The 16,880-nt window shown below is 44.1% G+C and overlaps 1 protein-coding gene across 3 annotated transcripts in view; it reads right to left on the reverse strand.

Moving 5' to 3' along the window:
* Window positions 1–16,880, reverse strand: part of MTHFD1L (methylenetetrahydrofolate dehydrogenase (NADP+ dependent) 1 like) — a 1,484,080-nt gene that overhangs the window by 5,901 nt on the left and 1,461,299 nt on the right. The window lies entirely within an intron of this gene.

The following is a 16,880-nucleotide window of genomic DNA, read 5'->3' on the forward strand; positions in this document are numbered from 1 at the left end:
ACTGCAACAAAGTCAGCTGCATGGATCTTTTCTCTTCCGCAGCTTTATGGATCCTGCATCACAGGTGGTGGTCTGGAGCGGTCCCATTGGTAGGCTCTACCAGCTGTCCAACTTGGGAGATGGTAAGCCCTTGCCTCGCAGGACAGTACCCCTGTGCACTGCGATTCTTGCAGCTACTAAGGCTTGTTTGCTCCTCCTCCAAAGGAGCTTGAGGTTCTGTGAAGCTGCGACCCCCAGCGCTTCCTCCTACAATGCACAGTCTCCTGCCTACTGCTACATCGATACGGGACACTTCTTCTGGGGTGCTGAGTGGGCCTCACTGCGACTCCTATGCCTGCTGCCCGTGGGTCGCCTGTGGGGGCTGCCTCCACTTCTTGTGACTCTCGCAGCTGCTCGGTGTCACCCCGGACTTCCCTCCTTTGGTCGAGTCGACGTCATCACGGCAACCACGATGCCAACGACACCCGCGGAGTCGACCGACGCCACATGCCGACGCACAAGGGTATTGCTCGAAGAAACATCTCCAGATCCAGTCTGACGCCTGGGGGGAAATTCTATGGTAAGGAATCTGCAATTAGAAGTCTATCAGATAAAATTTGTAATTATAGCACGTGCACAGTTATCTAAATAAACTGCAATGCCATTACAAATTTCGATTGTTGGAAGAGTTTGTAAACACAGATAAGCTGGGCGACATTGGCGTATTTGCAAAGATCTTAAAAGCAATATTACAAATTTTTTCCTCTGTCTAGTATACAATTTACAAAATAATACTGTATGTATTGTACTTTTGAAAATAATCTTAGGGCAGCGCATTACACTTTGTATGTTCCCATAATCCTGCCCCATACGTAGCAGTAAGAATGCATTTAGCACTATAAATTGGCGACATGTCTTTTGGAGTTATCCTGCCTACTCGCTTAGAGACATTTTTTATGGCCATGTTAGTTTTATTAAACTGTAATTTGCTGGTATTAATACATTGGGACCAGGCGCCTTTGTTATCAAACAAAATTCCCAGGTACAAGAATGTTGCTGTAGCATTTATTTTCTCTCCATTTATTGTAATGGGGCAGATCCTGGCAGTCTTAGTGCCACATTTCATTACATACGTTTTAGAGCGGTTAACTCCAAGGCCTAGTTCTGCCATATAGTTAAAGGTTGCCATAAGACGCTGCAAAGCTAATGGAGTTTGTGCCATGAGAATGGCGTCGTCGGCATACAATAGAGCTGGAATCGTCCGATGACCAAGTTGAGGTAAGACCTTGCACCCAGATCACCACTCAGTCAGTCCAATTCTTCCAGGTGCGAGAGGGCTTGAAATCTATTGCTAGTGGGTACGGCATTATTACGCTCGATTATCTCTCCTAATGATGGACATCATTTTCTGGATTGATCCTGACCCTTGTTGCCTTGGTAGAAATAACCTAATGGTAACAGTGAAATTTCACGGATAGATACTTGTCGTGCACTTAATCTTTGTAAGATTCTTTCTACCAGTCTTGGTGATTTAAAAGAGTACCAAGCAGGCTCCCATTATTGTTTTCCGACTCCTGCCTATCCATTTAACTCTCCTCACCATCTTTATATCTTCAAATAGGGTGCCAACCATGCCAGGTTCCATTTGAGATCCTATCCAAGTTAAGGGTTTATTTCTTAATGCCATCCATGATTCCCAGTTATCGGCGGGTATAGTAGGTGCGTTAGCCAGAACTACTACATAGGGAGTCACTACAGGAGGTAGGTGTAAAATATCTCTTGGAAGTAGTGGTGTATCAGGGGGTGAATGAGGCACATTTTCCCTCCCAGGGTCAATTACACCTATGTGCGCTGACATAGTCTGATTTGCGCTGCGTGTACGTTCAATGTATGTGCATGTCTCTATGGGAGACTGCTTAGCTAGAGCTGTAATTGGTGGAGGTTTCAACTCAATTGCTGGGCGTGGGTTTGAGAGGGTTATACCGTTAGATTGAATAGTTGTGGGGATTATGTCAACTGAATCTGCAATAGGTCAAGAATAATCGCTATGTTACTCTAAACTTGGATTAGGTGATTTAAAAGGGTATCAAGTGATGATTTAACTGTAAGTTCTAGAGCTTTGATTGTGTCTACGATATCTACATAAACTTTTTATATAATTTCACTTGTCTTCTGAGAAGGTTTCTTTGTGACAGTTTTTATTGACGGCTGGTGGATGGATTGAGTTCTTATATTGCCTTTGTTACAAGATTCAGCTTGTAACAAGATGTAACAAGGTGAAACATTTCACCTTTGGAGTACTCAAGGCTTTCGTGCATGTTTAGGTGGTGGAGGAATATCATCGGCGTCTAGTATAGTCTCACTAATGTATTGAATACAGCTGTTTTGGGCCTCATCCTGATTTTTACTCTCTATTACCTTGGTCCAGTGAGTGGAGTCAGAGTCTAGATTAGAGGGGCTATTATACGAAGTTGAGCCCTTTATAGATCTCCCTTGTAACAACAACCTTTCTTCTACATTTGAAATCTGCTCATCTATGGCCCCCATTGCACCTGAAATATACTTTAGTATTGATGTATGATCTTTGTGAGGAGATGTAATTTTTGTGTTTGGGTGATTCCTATTACTCATCCTTGGGCACTAATCTTGAACAAAATTCCCTATATAATATTACTTTAACACGTCTGTATCCTCACTAGGCCCCTTATTATCATACAAGCCATTGAAACTTTTTTAGTTCGGACGTACCACATAGTAGATTGGGGCATCAATGTGTAGTTATTGTGCCCAAGTAAACTCTGCTGTTATTGGAAGGGAGGGTGATATCAAGGCCTCCCCTGCGTGTATCCTGCGTGATTCACGCCAAGGGTGAGAAGCGGTACCTTTATGCGCTTCTTGGCACTGCCGGTGAGGTGGACGGCGTGGCCTGTGCCGCGTCTGCTGGTACTGGGTGGGGGGGGGGGGGGGGGGGGATAAAGGCCTCCCTCGCGTGTATCCTGCGCATCCTAAATCTAATATTTAGGGGCACCCCAGAACCTGGCTCACCAGATTCCTGGCGATCTGAAGAAGACAACAAGAAGAAAGAAGGACTGCTAAGTTGACCCCCAGCAGAGAAGACTGCAGTCAACAACTGATTTGGCCCCAGCCTACCAGCCAGTTTACAGCTTCTGAAGCCATTGCTACAAAAAGGCGCTGCATCCTGCAGGACCAGCAACCTCTTCAAACCCCCAAGAGGACTGCCTGCCCATCAGAGGGCCATGATCGCCAGAGGACAGCGTTTCTGTCCACAAAATAAGTCCAAAAAGGACTCCAGAACTGCCCCAGATCTGTAAGCCCTTCCCACTCTACACCCCACGCTCATCGTCCATGTGGCCCACTGGTCTAGAGCAGGTCCCCAGGCTATTCCAACCTCGTGTCCACCCCGGGTTGACCCCCCTGACTAACATCACGCCTGCACACTAAATCCCGAGGACCCCCGCCTGTGAAGGATCCAGATGAAGATACCGGACGCCAAAAGGTACCCTGCACCCGCAGCCCCCTGGTCTTGGGAAACCCGACCTCCGGTGCACCAACGTGCAGCAGGCAGCCCTTCTCTCTGTCCAGCATGTGGTTTCTCAGAACCAATTTGCTGTATCCAGCCTCCAGCCTAATTACAACCCTTGGGGTCCCCTTATTCAAAAGCATTGGGAGCCTGATGCTGAGTTTGCACCCTGCACCCGGCTTCCCCTGTGTGGCTGAGGGTGTGTGTTTGTTGCCAACCTTTGCCCCCATGCTCACCTAAACACCCCAGGTCTGCCCTCCAAAGACATAGGTACTTATCTGCTGGCAGATCCAATTCTGAGTGCCCCCAGTCTCCAGAGGAGCCCATTTTAATTCTAGCAGCAACTTTGACCTCTGCACCCAGCCAGCCCGGTGTTCCTGGTGGTGGGTGTTTGGGGTTAACTTGAACAACAACCTGTGGACATCCTAACCCTCGGAGACTGGAACTGTAAGTCATGTACTTACCTCGAAACAGTACTAACATTTCTTACCCCCTAGGACTGTTTGAAAATTGCACTGTCAGATTTTAAAACAGATTATTGCTATTTACTAGACAACCATTTAACTTCTCAAATTGACAATCTTGTAGTTCTAGAAAAAAAAAGTTACAACATTTATTTTTGCTATATAAAAACAATTGGCCTGGAGTTAGTCATAGAGTTTGTGCTTCCTTTATTGCCTGTGTGTGTACAACAAATGCTTTGCACTACCCTCTGATAAGCTTAACTGCTCGACCACACTATCACAAAAGAGAGCGTTAGTATTAACTACTCTAGCCTCTGTTAAGCCTCTTAGGAAACCCATAGACTCTGTGCACACTACATCTCATTTTGGTATAGTATACACAGAGCCAGCTTCCTAGACCAGTGTTGTCTTTGTGTCACTTTTGTCAGCAACAAGCATTCTACGCACTGAGTTCGAACCCTCGACTCATTCTTCCGTCCTTCATATGGTGATAAATTAAATACCATAAAATAGGTAACAGGTACAACTGTTATCTACAGTACTTAGGAAAACAAGTTATATATTCATGTGTCGTAGTACGAAGCACATCAAGACGGTTCCTGCTACGGCTTGAAAACGACATAGTGCTGAATTTGGAGAACAAATAAAGGCAGATACCCAGAGCCCTATCAGGATAGGCTTTGCTGGTGTAGAGACGGCCCCTGTTTTACGTGCCTGCAGTGTGTTGAGTGTGTAACTTAACCCGATACTTCTCCGAGCTACTGCTCCATTCTCAGACTGCACAACGCAGAACCAGTGAGCAAGGTTTGCCTCTTTCTGAGGTGTGCTGTTTGAAAATAAAGCCCCAACTCGGAGAAATATTGGGTTAAATACATTCACTTCACATACAGGCGCACAAAACAGGTGCAGCATAAGTTCTGGGCAGCATGTCGGCGCTGAAGCCGTATGCCTGCACTGATGAGTTAACTGATGAACTGAAGGTAGTTTCCCAGATTCCTTCCCTGTCACTTATTTCCTTATTTTAATTCGTCGTCCTTGACGGTCCTTCTCACCTCCTGTCCATCACCGGCACACAAGCATTGCACCACATTCACTCGACCAGCGCATGCGCAGTGCGTGCTCTGCAGTCAGAACGCATCAGCTGGGTGTGCGATGCAATAGGTAAGTTTTCTCAGATGCCTACAGGCCTTAACATAAAGAAGTTAGGTATGTTCTTCAACTACACCTCCCCCCATGGCCCTCACTCAGCTCTAACCTCACAAGTGAGGCATTAGTTCATCTGCTGTAGGATGGATAAAATAAATAGAGTAACATTTCAAACAGGGGCACTCCATATAAGCGTCCGGCCGGTGTTAAATTAAACCCAGGTAGTAGAGGCCTGCTCACAAATATAAACCAGCACAGATGCAGATCCCGTACTTGGTACCTACTAAATAACCACGAGTTTAAGAAGCGAGCATTAAACACAGGGCTCTGCTCTCACAAAGCTATCCCCAACTGTAAAGGCAACAGATTCTGCTGCCTGCGAGTCATTACTGTACATGCAGACATTGCACTGCCTCTGGCCTCAAGATGTTTCTACAAAACAGTTTTCAGATTTCTGCCCAGAGCGCCAGAATCCATACATTACTGTGGGCTGAGTGATTTAGAGCTCGTGGACAGCGTCCAACTGCAACAAAAGCAGAATGTCTGTGGTTTGGATCTCTCTAAAAAGCCCATTCCATGGGCCCCGAGATAGTTAACTATCCAGAAACTATGCCCGGATGTGTGGACTGTTCATTAAAAAAAAATATATCACTATGTTTAGGAAAAAAAGTTGCATACAATACATTTTAAAGAGGGTGACATTACACTGAAATATTAGCTACAATGTACAATAAGAAAAATAAATCCAATATCGCTGAACAAAATAGAACCTGCATTAAGCCATAACTATTTTCTATATACAATGATCTTTATCAGGTTAGCAATCACATATTTATGCCCATACTCATGCCTACTACCCCTCCTGGGGTATAGGTCGTCAAACTAGGATTCGCCAGCCATCTCTGTCATGGACTTTTCTTTCATTCTGACTCCAGGTGTAACCCATCTCCTTGGGAGATATATATAAATATATATATACATATTACACAGTGGTGGTCTCCACCCTGAAGTTATACTTTAGACACACCCTCCCTTGAGAAGGCCTTTTTTTATCTGGCAATAACTTTTGACCCAGCACGAAATTTGGCACTTAATTAGCTCACCCAGCTAAACCTTAGCATGCCAATTTTCATGAAGATCTGAAGAGAGTGACAAGTTAAAGGTTAGGGGGGGGGGCAAAAAGTGTTGCAACATTTTAGCTCCCCATAGGAAATTTTGCTCATGCATACAGCTAAAATAGCTGAACAAATACACATCAAAATGGCATGAAGGTAAAACTTTGCTTGATGTAAATTCGCCCAATAGTTTTTGAGATATTAGCATTTTAAAAAGTACCAAAGGAGCCTTTTGTAGATTTCTGCCATCTTAACTTGTGAGCCTAAACTTGCGACTCCTGTCGATAAAAATGTTAATTTTTTGACAACTGTGATTAACTGGAGAAGAGCTCTCAAACATTATTTTTGGTCATCTTGAAACTTGCAGATCAGCAATACTCACAAATGTTGCTCTCCGAACAAAGATGTACATAGCAGAACCACCATCACAGGTGCCATACCACATAGGTGTGTCGGGAGGAACTGAGAGATGTGGAAAAACAGTGTTTTGGAAAAAAAAAAAAAGCTAAAAAAAATATTGTGGTAGGCAAATCATAAGGAGATTGCGTGAACAGTCATTTTAGATAGTGGATTTGACTGTCATTTTGTTAAAAACTGTTAATCGAAAGTTTTCACAAAGGAAGAGGAAAAAAAGGAAAACAGCATGTAAGGCACAGTTAGAGAATAGGGACGAGAACTGATGGGCACAGGGCAAACAATTGCTGCTCAAGGTTGAGGTATGCAGCATGGGAAAGGGGCCACAGTGGAGTGGGTGGGAGCCCCTGGCTACAGTCCAGGCCCTGATTTCCAGATGTGCACAGCCAAAGGCCTTGAGCTGCAAGGGTTGCACACCCAAACCCACCTTGGGCTGTACACTGCAGAAGATGGGCCCCCACAGCAAACTGAGGGCGGGACAGGACTGGCACACAACGCCAGAGGTGCATAGCCTAAGGCAATATGCAGCAAAGGCTAAACATTACGCATATCATACAACAAAACATAAAATTCAGCACAAAAAAGTTACAATCTGAGTTATGGTTTTGTTTCAAAAATGGACAAACCACTGAAATTCACCAACAGCCCTACTCACAACGACAATTTCCCAACAGCACAGACACAAAAATAGATGGCAGGCAGCAACAGTATCCGTTTTTTGTGTTGCTAACCTTACCCAGTTTGAAATAGCTTTTGTTAGTTACGCTGCTTATGCATACCTAAGCACACATTATAAGGATCTATATGAGAAAACCGTCACATTCAAGATCACAGCCCAAAGCAAGAAAACACTGACAGGCAAAGAACAGTTATGAGAGTTGAGAGAGGAGGAAAGGGTAAAATATGATGGCCCTATGATAAGCATGGGAGAATTAAGCAGCCAAGTCCCAGAACTCAAAGCACTTAGATCAACACAGGCCCAGCAGGATACAGAACACAGGTTGAAAAAGTCTATGTAAACTTTTCTAGAGCAAAAATCTTGGTACAAATGTAAGATTGCGGTTAACTGAAAAAAGACCAGGAACCCTCCAAGACAGTTTAATGCCAAGGTAGGTGGATGCTTTATAAGAGATGGTAAGATAATCGTCAATCTTGTAAAGAATTATTGCTTCCAGAGAAGACAGTAAACAAAATGTGACACATGAGAAATGAATGTGCTTCTTTGTTCCTACCTGGCAGCAGAATGGGTACTAGCCTGAAAGGCTTTGAGCTTCAGAATCCTTACCAATACTGATCTCCCATATTAATCTTACCACCAAGGGTCTAAAATAGTTAATGAAGACTACATTCCTAAACAGAACTAGTATTTCAGCTAATCATATTACATGACATGCTACCTCCACTGACAACAAGCTTTTCCCCTCTCACTGCAAAGGATCAGTTGGGACAGTAATCCAGAATGATTTAAGGCAGGAGGTGGATGATGTCTGTGCAGATTTTAGATCTCCCACAACCTTTTAGTCGATCAGTCACGAAATCCTCCTCTCCAACCTACGGAAGTTGACATATATGATACAGGCCATGAGAAAATTGAAATTTAATTTGCACAGATTATAGAACACACCTTTTTCTCTACAAACTGTGTCTTGTCAACCCAGCACGAGATGCCTGCACTGACTTCCAATGGCCAGGCACATTACATTTAAACCGCTCTGCAATGTCCACCAATCCTCCTATGAAAGAGGTTCAACTTTCCAGTCTGAGAAATTCAATCGTTTTGAATCGCCCAGAGCCTTAGAATCCGTCCACTGTTAAAGAATCTTCAGAAAAAATAATTAATGTCTCCCCTCTGAATTACGGGCATGCATCAGTGGAATAGTCTATCTTTAGAACCAAGGAGAATGGGAGATCTGCACTTTTGAAAAGGATAAGACCCCTAGAGATCTGCTGAAACGCCCACCATCCGAAAACTCTGGTAAATGATATCCCCTTGGGAAAGTCAGCACCAAAAAGCCACGCCTTACTGAAAGAAGGGCCTCACAAGACCAACATACTATAACATAAGCAATAATGCATATGTACTATTCTATTTTCAATCCTAGAATGTATAGGGACAACCGCATGTAAACAGGTACATTAAATTAGACAAGTAAATGAATTAGATGGAAAGATGGCTTAGTGTGTTAAATGTAAGTGACCTGCAGACCACCAGGTTGAATCAAGCAAGCCCGACAGATATATATATATATATATATATATATTTTTTTTTTTTTTTAAGAAGACGGAACACTGAGCACCAACAAATTAAATTATAGTAAATCGTGCCACTACAGCGCTTGGAACTGGAAACGCGTGTAATTAAATGCCTTATAAACCAACGTTATTTACATAATTGAGCACATGTGCTGTAATTTGTAGATAAATGAACCGCTCATCAATGGACACCTGATCATTCACACTCTACCTGAAGCCTGTCAAGTCATCATCATAGCACTCTGCCTTGCAACAAAGAAAACAAAGTCATTTGGCTCTTGAAAAATAAAAAAAACGTACATATTTGCTCTTTTCGCACAACAACATAATAAAAGCTGGAAAATGTTAACGACTTCCGATTTCTTACTTTGAAAAGTATTCCTCACTTGAGTGTTTGTTTCCATAATTGTTTCTAGCAGCATGCTGCACAGTACATCTGAAATAAACTAGTATATATAAACACTTAAAACTATTGTGCTTTTGGCACCGACGCCTTTGTCCAAAGCAGCATAACTTTTAAGTGAATAAAAGCCTCAAACATTACCGTCTGCAGTTTTTGAAAGCACCGGCGTCAGTCCTGCAATAATTGTTAATTGAATATCCATTTATGGAAAGGACATACGTTTACTTGCATCTCTGTAATTTCACTGAAAGCATGAATACCAGCCAAATATCTACCACCATACAGCGCTCCAAGGAAATGGCGCCTCCCACTGACATTCCAGCAAAAATACACCATGTACGCAGTAATGGGCGTATTTTGAAGACATTTGGGAATTAAATTTCAATTTTTTTTTGCTGAGGAGCTAAAACAGAGTTTCTTTTCTACTGATATGTTAGGAACGATCCCTGGCATTTTGAGTAATCACTATCTTCCATCTAAAGAGCTCAAGACCGGGTCGTCTTGACTAGGAGTCTGTGACGTTTTCTGTCGTTCTCTTTTGCTAATGTCCATATCATCCGGTCCCAGTTTTTCTAGCCCTGTCCTAATGTGCCTCCGTCTAAGTGCCGATGGCTCCCTTCTTCAGTGCCCATGTCTCGCAATCCCACTGAAGGCTTAATTTGAGCCAGTGGTTTCCGGTGCGGGGCGCTGACACATTTTTGAGGGCCGACACTTATTTTTCTGCCTCAAGCATTTACTGCGAGCAGAGAAAAAACGAAAAAGCGTCACAATGGGAGAAAGCAGAAACCTGCAGGAGTGAGCTGAAGGGACTGAAAGTGGCTGTAAATGGATTAAAGGGGCCCGAAATGGCTTCAGGGCTACGCTGCCTCAGTTAGTATTTAACTGCAGAAGCCCTGTTTCAGAGGAGAGCTGTGGGCACCGGCACGTTCTTATTTGCACATTAAGCACTGGTCCCACTATCTCCCTAACTAGGTGTCCACGCCTCTGAAAGCTTGTGTTCATGTTCTTGTGTCTTCCTGCCCGACTTCCCGAGTTCCAACTTCAGGCGTGGCTCGCAGGAATGGGGTGGGGGAATAGACGAGATCCAAACAAATATTTAACAATTAAAAAAAAAAAAAAAAGTAGCTTTTTTCCACGCAGTGCCGCACAGCTCCATCTTGCATTGCAGGCACAGGCTCCCAGTCTGCCCTACATCCAATCCTACCGCTGCTTTCATGCTGCTGGCGCTGTGAAGCAGAGTGGGAGCCTCTGCCTGCTCTCTCCATCCCAGTAACACAGTGCCGGGTTGGAGAGAGCCTAGTGTGCATGTATGTTTGGCCGGCCTGAGAAGGCCGGTCAAACATACATGCACACTGAGGGGGAGCGCTGTGCACGCCCCCTCTGTCACTGTCACTCCTGTGGCCCAGCCCCTTTTATAGTAAAAACATAATAAACAGAGTGTGTGTGTGGGGGGGAGGGACGCCATAGCGGAGAAGCCACCCCTGTCCATCTTGCTCTGTCAGAGTGTTTCTCTAACAATGCAGAGAGGTTTTAAGGCATTGGCAAAGTAGGCAATTGTCCAAGACCCTACCTTTCAAAGGCCCTCCCGGAAAAGTCAACGTTCTCTGTTTGATCTCTCTCTATTCTATATCTAAACTTTTCTCTTCCTCTCTGCCTAAACTTACCTCTCACCGTGCCTCTATTTGCACAGGGGCATCTTAAGAATTTTTGGGGCCTCATGCAAAGAATAGTTGTTTTACTTTATTGGTTTTAACATTTCGGCAATACATGCAGTAAATATTTTCATCTTTACACAGCAAGGCCTTTGTGTTTTGACTGACCCCGTTTCAGAAACTTTGTTTGCCATAATGCAGGCTTGAATTGGCAGAAACTGGGAAAGAAAATTCAAAGTTGTTCCGCATAATTGCCCCCCAAAAATGTGTCTCATCCAGGGCCCCGAAATTCCTTAGACGACACTGTAACAATGTGGTGGTCTTGGTGGGTTCCTGTGCATAGGTCAATGTGGAGGTGGTAAGGGGCCATTAAAGATCTCAGTGGCAGGAGTTGCACTGCATGCAGTAGCGGGAGCATGTGCAGTACAGGTGCCAGTGGGTGTAGGTAACAAAGCAAGTAGCAGGAACTGAAAGAGAAGGTGTAGATGGCATTAGAGGCAGGAGTATTGTAGATATTAGTGGGTGCAGATCCAGGGTTTCAGCCTCATTCTTGTGCCAGTAATGGAACTCAAACACCTTCAAACACAAGACTGATCTCTGACCAGGTCCCCTTGAGTAGCAAGTCCGGCAGATTTCCAACACAGCGACCCATCACTGAACTTGAAAATCTGGTTTCTGAAAAACTGCAATGTAGTCCTTTGAGCCTGAATTCAGACAGCATAACCATTATGAAAAAAGATGAGCCTCCAACAAGATCTCACCATGCCTTCAGATAGAAGATGCTCTTACTGATGCCATCTTCCACTTTAATATGTGCATAAATCTGAGCTTTAGTACTTGACCTGGGGTAATACAATCTTAGGGCCTGTTACATCATCCACAAAGGTGAGAGAAATCCAGGCTCAGGGTTGTCTGAGCCCGGCCCTATACTACAGAACAATATCCTTCTCTCAGGACTCTCTATCGTCATTTGTTCATAATGTAGCGTAAACAATTTTTTTTCTACCCTATTCTTCTTAGGCCAGTGAGATCTTGTGACACTAAATTTGGTAAGAGGAATGTGGTACTACCTCAACAAACCCAAGGTGCTGGGAAAAACCAAATCTGGAGCACGTAGAGTTGGCTTTTGGATTCAGTTGCCAGATAAGTGTTATTCATGTGCACATCCCACAAGAGGCCAACAGGCCCCTTTCCAGGTAGGCCAGGAATTATTCTGCTGGAGGTTCCTTGACTTGTTGACGTTATACCAATTATTAAGTGAATAAAAAGACAAAGAATTGTTTTTAACTAAAGGTAAAACAGGAACCACTGGCAAGAATAAATACTGTGTAGACCCTCTTCAATGCACAGCTATGGGAAACAATGAGGCTTTTCTTTCTCATTGGAGTAAACAGGCAGCCAGCTTTGTTCACATACATATTACACCATAATAATCGACGGGACAAAGAGGACATCAGACACCACTTTATATTATATTTTCCAGCAAACACCCTAATATGTTTAAAGATGCACCACTTCCACTGGTGGTTTGATACTAATGCTAATAATTTGAAACTAATATTAAAGGATTCATTTTAGTTGCAGTGGGAACCTTACCTGTTGGGGTTCCTAGTTCCTCCAGCTCCCCTCTACTGATCCACTTTCTTGGGTGGTGGACTGCCTTTCACATTCCACTTTTTTAATATATGGTTTGGCCCTCCCCTAGGGCCTCACTATTTGCTATTGCTTTTACCAATGCCTATTGCTTTCTATGCTATTTACTGATTGCTAACATGTATATAATAGTGTGTTTACTTACCTCCAGTTTGGGTATTGCCTATACAGTATTTTAGTATTTGTGTTACCATAATTAAGTACCTTTATTTTTGTGACACTGTGTGGTTCTTTCATGTGTGTAAGTGCTGTGTAATTATAGTCTTATTGCATAAGCTTTGCATGTCTCCTAGATAAGTCTTGGCTGCTCATCCACAGCTACCTCTAGGGAGCCCTGACTTTTTAGACACTGCCTACACTTTACTAATAGGGGACACCTGGACGTGGTATAGGTTGATAACACCATAGGTGCTCACCATACACTAGACCAGCTTCCTAAAATGGAAAAAAAAAGACTCCTTAACTCTGCTGGTTGATCAAATGAAAATGGTATGGCTTAACATCTAGTTTCCAATACGGAAGACACTGACAAAGCACAACTCACTACTGACCAAGGTGAAAAAACAACTTAGAGCTCAGTGCCAAGAATGAAGATCTATAGATTTGATTGAGGCGAAATCTTTGCATAATAGGAGTAGTGAAAAGCACAAATACAGGCAAGATAGTCTTTTGGGGAACACCTACTAACAGACCTATTTGGTAGATCCACCTTTTCAGACACATTCATAACAGATCATGCAAATAGAGAGCTTGCACAGCAGCCATCACTCCCATTGTCCATTAATTGCGAGGATTCTTAACTACTGGGACAAAGACTTAGCCCTGCGTCTAGCTCACAAAAAAAGGGACCCAACATATCCATGAGCATTGCTGGTCCTGTTCCCTGATTTCATCCAAACTGTGCAGATGGCTAGGCGTGCTTTTCTCCCATTCAAGAAGAAATTGCAAAATGCTGACATCACACACTGTATTCAATATCCAGGCACTGCACTTTGGTGTGGACTGCAAGCCATCCATCTTTGACGACACTTCCAAGGCTGAATTTCTTAAACTCCTTTGAAAAAGACATTCCCTGAAGCTGCCAGAGACTTTGCGATCCTCGTGGAGGCACAAGGGGGACTGCGCCCACGGACTCATCAGTGGCCAAATCCATGGCCTAGATGCAAGTAGATGCCTATAAGACACTTGACTAAACTGCTGTCACTGTTATTCTAAAATTATCCTTATTATGCCATTTAACAATAATAAAAGCGTTGTGGCCCTGGACAGCAGGGGCTGTGGTTGGTCTGTGCTGAATGGCACTCCCATGCTTGCTAGTACATTGGCCCTTTTGACTTTTTGTTGCAGGGTATGGGGCAATTTTGCTTACCATTTGGGGGTTTGTGTGGGTGTTGTTGGGATGAGGGATCAATTGGTATATGCTTTCTCAAGTACACTGTACAAGAATGCCCAGTGGGTCCAGCAGACACCTGCTCCGCACATCATCTACAACAGATCAAGTATCGACTGTTCTGCCCACCATGATACAGACTAGACAATCTCGCTAACTTCATGTTAACTTCCTGAGATGAAACATTTGTGCGTAAGGTCTTCCAAGAGGCAGTTGACAAAGGGACTCTACCGATCACCTTGTGTGAAGCCCTGCTAATCACCATACGAAATCCAGGCAAAGACTCCACAAATTGCGGCTCCCACAGGGCACTGTCACTGATTAATACTGATAAGATATTGATTCATATACATGCCAACAGACTGCTCACCCTCATACCTGCTATTGTGCTGCCTGAACAATCAGGATTTGTGCCTCCTAGATTGACATCCTATAACCTATGCACAGTTTTCACCTTCTTATGCCAGTGAGATCCTGGGACCCGAGATGCGGTGGTGTTTTTGGACGCTGCTAGCGCGTTATACTCCTTGGAGTGGACATACATGATTTGTGTCTTGAGTAGGATCAGAATCAGTCTGACGTTCCTACAATTGATGAATTTGCTGTACACTTCCCCAGTGACAGTACAACATGTCAATAATATAATCTCCGCACTTGATAGCTTGCAATAAGGTACAAGTAAAGGATGACCCTTGCCTCCCCTGTGGTTCGCTATAGGCATGGAACCTGTTGCTTGTATACTGCAGCAGCACCATGCAAACAGGTGATGGAGTTTTCGGACCCAGCATATAATATTCTCACTATATGCGGACTACGTTGCACTCTTTGTCAAAAACCCCCAGTGAAAACCTGGGAACTGCTAATCAGAGTGTTTATAAGTTTCGGGTCCATCTGTGGGCGAAGTATAAACTGAAGTAAATTGACTGTTTTCCCGCTGACAAACACTCAGATATGCTCCCTAGAATACCCACTGGAGTAGACCCTGACTTCTGTTAAATACCCTGAAAATCCATGTTGGCTCTTTAATGGACAAAATAGTTGCAGATAATCATGGCAAACTATTACCAAACTTTCAGACCAGATTGACCAATGAGTCATGGTACCACTGATGCTAATTGGGAGAATTGCATTGATCAAAACGGTGGTCATGTCCGTATTACTGTACTATATCGGATAGGGACTTCTAGCTTCAGATTTCTTAGCTTAGAATTTCTGCCAGGTGTCCGTCTAGATCTGGAGATTTTTCTCAAGCAGTATCCCTGTGTGCCATTAGGTGACGTCGATTGCGTCCGTCATTGGCGTAGTACGCACCAAAAATGACGTAGTGGGCCCTATATAGGCTCTCTTTGGACATGAATTTATCACAATTGGATTAAGGTGTTGCATGGTTCATTATGGACGCATATATGTTCTAAATGTGTTGGGAGATTATATTATTGTCCGTGAGGAAGGTGGTGAGAAAATTGTGAAGGCCCCTGAAACGCGTTGATGCAAGTTGAAGACTGGATCTGTTGGAACTGGCCAATAATAGACTAGGAATCTGTTGCATCAGTCAACTGGCTTGTGGATATCATATATGGGACAGTGACCGATGATAAACTAGGTAGAGTCTCTTTTGTTTTTTCCCCCATTTATGTTTGGGTTTATGTATTGTCAGCAGGTTGTGTAAAGGTCTTCTCTGGGGCTTATTGGGTCTCTTTTATAATATTGTGGTTTTATAAGTTTACATTTAAAATTATTTATATGGGTTCATTTATTACATTTATTCAATATTCCTTTATTACTACTGAACATTGGGGCACATGAGTGAATGGTGAAAGAATGGTGTTTGCATGATGTGGTTCTAATAGGGTGAATTCCCTTTCCAGTTGCAGTCCCAGTGGCCAGAAGATTAATTAAACGATGCAGAGGAGTCCTGCTGGAATCTTGTACATCGAATCTGAGGACCCGCCCAAGAAAGGGACCCTAAATAGCCCAGGAAGGGGGATTGGTCACCTAGCAGCGTGACCACCTATCAGGAGGGGGCTTTGACGTCACCTACCTGCCCTGGCCACTCAGATGCTCCCAGGGGCCTCTGCCCACCTTGGATTCAAGATGGCAGAATCAAGTGGCCACCTGGAGGCGCTCTGGGAACCACCCTTAGGGTGATGATGGACAGAGGGGGTGGTCACTCCCCTTTCCTTTGTCCAATTTTGCGCCAGAGCAGGGACCAGAGGTCCCTGGACTGATGCAACACGGTTTATGCAAGGAGGGCATCAAATGCGCCCTTTAAAGTATACCGGTGGCTTGGGAAGGGTACCCCTCCCAAGCTGTGTAACACCTATTTCCAAGGGGATCGGGTGTTGCCTCCCTCTCCCACAGGAAATCCTTTTTTCTGCCTTCCCCTGCCTGAGATGGTCAAGCAGTAGGAGGGCTGAAACCTGTCTGAGGGGTAGTAGTAGCACAGGCTGCCTGGAAAACCCCAGAATACTGGTAGGAGCATTGCAGAGGGTTCTCCAAGGCGCCCCTAGAATGCATGGAATCATACAACCAATACTGGCATCAGTTTTGGGGTATGATTCCAAAATGTTTGGTACAACAAATGCCCAGGTTCGGAGTTACCATTATGTAGTTGGACACAAGCACTGACTGATGTCCAGTACATGGGTAAAATGGCTTTCCCGCACTTACGAAGTCCAGAGCAATGGAGCTGGAATTTGTAGGGGTAACTCTGCTTATGCAGGGGTGCCCTCACACACGGGTACCTGCACGCTGCCCTCTGGGCTAGAAGGGCCTACAATAGGGGTGACTTACAGTGACCTGGTGCATTGACCTGTAGTGAAAGGGTGCATGCACCTTTTCAAGTAGGCTGGAATGGCTTGCCTGCAGAC

This window comes from Pleurodeles waltl, chromosome 5 (genome assembly GCF_031143425.1).
Source record: "Pleurodeles waltl isolate 20211129_DDA chromosome 5, aPleWal1.hap1.20221129, whole genome shotgun sequence".
NCBI classification, from domain to species: Eukaryota; Metazoa; Chordata; class Amphibia; order Caudata; family Salamandridae; genus Pleurodeles; species Pleurodeles waltl.